We start from the raw sequence: 5,090 nt of genomic DNA on the forward strand, positions 1-5,090 counted from the left end.
GAGCGGTCCAATCCACCCTCTTGGTATATCTCCATCTCTTCCCCTAGCTGGCTTGACCTAAGATAAAAGCACAGGCTTCTTCCAGGAGCCTGAGTCAGAACAGGCTAGACCAGTCTCCTGTAGGGTTACCCAGTGACTCTAGGCTCCAGGCAATAGCCAACTCAATTCAGAGTCGCTGAAGTGAGGACTCTCTCCACCCACCCCTGGATGAGTGGCCTTCAAAATATGCTGTCCACATTCTCTGAAGGTTCACACACAAGGAGGGCAGAAATACACAGCTCTAATCTTCCAGCCCATATCCTGCTCCAACCAGTTTGTGGCCAAATCCCTGCTTCCTGACAGATGTCCAGAAGGATGCTATTATATGGACCACATGGTTGTCATAAAACCCATGGTCCTTTGTCCTAATTCCTGGGGCTTTCAAGAGTATTTTATTGTTCTTCCTGTATCTCATTAGTGCAGGAGGATGGGGCACTTGCCTCATCACAGATATGGGGGAGGGCCCCGATCTTACAAGGCTGAAAAAGTCAGATTTTAGCATTCGAGGTCTCCCCACATGTTCTCCTCATGGCAATCCTTTCCCAGACAAGCCTAGCTGGCAGCCCCTGTGCCCATCACCGCCACCTTTCCTGGCCATGTCCTCAGGCTATGCTGAGGCCAGGCCAGCAGGGGGCAGTGTGGACACACAAAGCAGGATCTCAATTCTACCGCTTCTCCCACAAAAAGCCACTTGGTTCTCTTGTTATGATGACCCCTGAGCTGAGGTCCTTGCCTTACTGACTTCAGATGGACTCCAGCATCCTCTTGGGGCTCGAGTAGGAGCCAAGGTTGCCCTGAGAGTGTCCTGGCCAGAATCTGCCTGCAATGTTCTCCCTATCCTTATTTATCAAGTTGGGGCTACCACAAATCAGCAAGCCGGAGCTGCACAGAGGAGGGCTGCTGGCAACTGAGGACCCAGAAAAGAGACAGGAGTCAACAACACTACCAGCCACTGACCTCTCGGACTTGTAATATAATGCTAGAAAAACAATTAGGAGTGTAGTGTAGTGTGTGTGTGTGTGTGTGTGTGTGTGTGTGTGTGTGTGTGTTACTAGGTAGCCTTGGCTGGCCTGGAACTTATTATGTAGACCAGGCTGGCCCCTGTTTCTGCCCCAGAGCTCTAGGATTAAAGGTACAAGCCACCACACCTCAGAAGTATAACTTGAAAAAAAAAATTACTCATTTCTCAGAGCTGGGGAGAGAGCTCGGTGGGTAAAGGCCCCATGTTCAGAAGATACAGTCCCGCCCTCTGAGGAAGTCACGTGCTCAGCAGGCAGATGCTCTAACAGGAATTCTCATACACAAAAAAATCACTAGGTATTTGTGGAAGCCAGCCGCACAGGAGGAGAGCATTTGTATTTGTCAAAACACGCAGATTTGGGAAATGTAAGCGGTCCTGGCCAGTTTTATGTCAACTTGACACAAAGTGGAGTCCTTTTAGAAGAGGGAACCTCAATTGAGAAAATGCCCCCACCAGTCTGGCCTGCAGGGAAGCCTATGGGCCATTTTCTTAACCAGTGGATGATGAGGGTGGTGGGTGGTGCCACCCACCCCTGGCTGGTGGCCCCGGGTGCTATAAGAAAGCAGGCTGATCAAACTGACCAAGCCATAGGAATATGAATCAAGACCTGAGTCAGGAAGTCCAGCACCCTAGATGGGTGTGGCAGTGCATTCCTGTAATCCCACAGCTGGGGGGAGGAGGGGGACAGGGGGAGCCAGGGGTGGGGGAAGGCACAGAAGGATCCCTGGAACTCGATGGCCAGCCAGGCTAGCTGAAACAGTACGTTCCAGGTTCAGTGAGGCCCCCTGCCTCAAAAAAATAAGGTGGTCAGCAATAGAGGAGGACACTCAACATCGACCTCTGACCTCTACATATGTATGCACGGGCAAGTACACATGCAAGTTAAATAAGTAGATAGGAAATGAAAATAGCTAGGCACGTGGCACATACCTTTAGTCCCAGCACTTGGGAGTTCGAGGCTAGGCTAGTCTACAAAATGAGTTCCAGGACAGCCAGGGCTACACAGAAAGACCCTGTCTCAAAAAAAAAAAAAAAAAAAAAAAAAAAAAGAAGAGGGCTGGAGAGATGGCTCAGAGGTTAAGAGGCCCAAGTTCAATTCCCAGCAACCACATGGTGGCTCACAACCATCTATAATGAGATCTGGTGCCCTCTTCTGGCCTGCAAGCATACAGACAGACAGAACACTGTGTACATAATAAATAAATCCAAAAGAGAGAGAGAGGTGGGAATGGAGGGTGGGCTGGGGGTAAGGGGAGGGCGTGGGAGGGGGGAGAATAGGGGAACCCATGGCTGATATGTAGAACTGAATATTGTAAAATAAAAAATATATATCACACACAAAAGAGAGAGAGAGAGAGAGAGAGAAAGAAAGAAAGAAAGAAAGAAAGAAAGAAAGAAAGAAAGAAAGAAAGAAAGAAAGAAAGAAAGAAAGAAGAAAGAAAGAAAAAAGAAAAGAAAAATGAAGTCTTTTACTCAGCCAAATACTGGTTCCCTCAAAACTACTCCCTCTTTAGAAGAGTCGCCATCTTGGCCCCCCCACCTTGACAAATGCTGGTCCCAATTGTCATGCACCTGGCCTAACACCCCCTGGACATAATTGCAATGTTCTCATTCTTGAAATGCCTTCAGCTCCAGAGGGTCTGAAGAGGTCCCTCAGGGTTAGGGTTCCATACCAAAGTTCCATGTCAGATTTAGTTTGAAAAGAGCGCTTCAGCTTTTAAACTGCAGCTAAAAGAAATTTGGGGGAAGTCGTCCCTGGCCAGCCTTTCCCCTCCTGGCCGCAGTAACAATAATTTGCTGATTCCTCCTCCAGCTCATAAGTCCTGTGTAAAGACCATTGAGGTCCATGAACTGTTGACGGTGAATGCCACAAAGAGGGAAGCTTCTCGGGTAAAGAACTGCAAACCTTGGCATGGAAAGATGTAAATCAGTGCAGGTTTGGTGAGACAGACGGTCGTAGGGTAGAGGTTTGCCACACAACTTGACAATCTGAGTTCAATCCCCAGGACACATACGGTAAAGGAAGAGAATTGACAAGTTTTTCTCTAATCTCCACAGGCACACCACACCATAACACACAGACACACACACACAACACAACACACCATAATACACACACACCACACCATAACACATACACACACACCACACCACAATACACACACCACACCATAACATACACACACACAAATTTTAAAAAGGAGGACTAGAGAGATGGCTCAGGGGTTAAGAGCACTGGCTGCTCCTCCAGAGGTCCTGAGTTCAATTCCCAGCAACAACATGGTGGCTCACCACCATCTATAACAGGATATGATGCCCTCTTCTGTCATGCAGGTATACATGCAGAGCACTCATACATAAAATACAAATAAATAAATTTTTAATGTAAAAAAAAATTAATGAATTCATACAGTGGTAAATTTTATAATATCAACACAGGAGGCTGGGACAGGAGAATTGCCACAAGTAAAAGGCCAACGTGGGCTACAGAGTGAGATCCTGTCTTAAAAAAAAGAAAGAAGGAAAATAAGAGATGTATATTCATGTACTGTGTGTTCATATATATATATATAGGTTTTTTGAGACAGGGTTTCTCTGTGTAGTTTTAGTGCCTGTTCTGGATCTTGCTCTGTAGACCAGGCTGGCCTCGAACTCACTGACATCCACCTCGCTCTGCCTCCCGAGTGATGGGCATATGCCACTGCCATATATTTATAACAGCCTCACTGAAATATAAGAAAGAGAGCTTGTGGGTCAGAGAAATTCTCAAAGGTGTGAAAGCAGAAGGGATTGACCTCAGAATTCAGGAAACAGTTGAAGTCCCCCAATAGGTGCACAGCACTGGCACCCACCACCTGGTGTAGATCCACATAAGACCTGAGAAGGCTTTAAAAAGGTTCTAAACACACAGAAACCTCCACCTACATATGGGGCCCAAAATGGGGCCCAAACCCCCAACCCTGAGATTAAGAGTCTCATGCTATAGTAGCTACTAGCCAGCCAGCCACCCAAGAAGCAACATGCCAACAGACTGGTAATGCCACAGCCACGTGGCACTACATAGATGAATGGAAATGAATTAATTTAAGATGTAAGAGCTAGCTAATAAAAAGCCTGAGCCATCGACCAAACATTTATAAGTAATATTAAGCCTCCGAGTCAATTACTTGGGCAGCAGCTGCCAGGTATTTGGGAGTTGCTAGGGAGACAGAAACTTCTGTTTACACAGCACCAAGAATTCTTCATGTACCTAATGAAGCAGTGACCCCACAGGCAAGAGCTAATGACTCTTACTTACCTGGTGGTATGCAGGCAATCAACCAGGCCAGTCAGCTCTCACCTGAGGCCACCTCCACTGGCCAGACCACAGGAGGGAATGTCTGCTACCAGCTTGGAAAGCGGGAGCTCATCTTGGAAGAAGGAGCAATCAACACTTAGGAGCCCCATACCCCATGAGGCAATGCCAGCCAAAGAGGAAATCACGTGCCCAGCAAGCAGAGGAGGCTCTGACAGCAAGTCTTAGTTACAAAAAATGAGCGCACAAAATTCGCTGTGCACTTGTGGAAGCCAACTCCATAGGAGGAAAACATTTGTATTTGTCAAAACACACAGACTTGGGAAAAGGAAGCTGTGCCAACTTGTTTTATATCAACTTGACACAAACTAGAGTCTTTTTGGGAGAGGAAACCTCAGTTGAGAAAAGACCCCACCAGATTGGCCCGTGGGGCCCATTTTGATTGATGACGGATGTGGGAGGACCCAGCTCCCTGTGGGGGGTGGCCACCCTGGGCTGGTGGTCCTGGGTGCTATGAGAAAGTAGGCTGATCAAGTCACGAGCAAGCCGGTACGCTGCACTCCGCTATGCCCTTAGCTCCAGTTCCTGCCCTGAGTTCCTGCCCTGCCTCCCCTGGTTGACGGACTACAACCTGTTAAGATGAAATAAACCCTTTCCTCCCCAAGCTGCTTTGGGTCACTGTTTTATCCCAGCCATTGGAACCCTAAATGAGCCATAAGTTCATCGCGAAAGAGC

This window comes from Peromyscus maniculatus, chromosome 1 (genome assembly GCF_049852395.1).
Source record: "Peromyscus maniculatus bairdii isolate BWxNUB_F1_BW_parent chromosome 1, HU_Pman_BW_mat_3.1, whole genome shotgun sequence".
NCBI classification, from domain to species: Eukaryota; Metazoa; Chordata; class Mammalia; order Rodentia; family Cricetidae; genus Peromyscus; species Peromyscus maniculatus.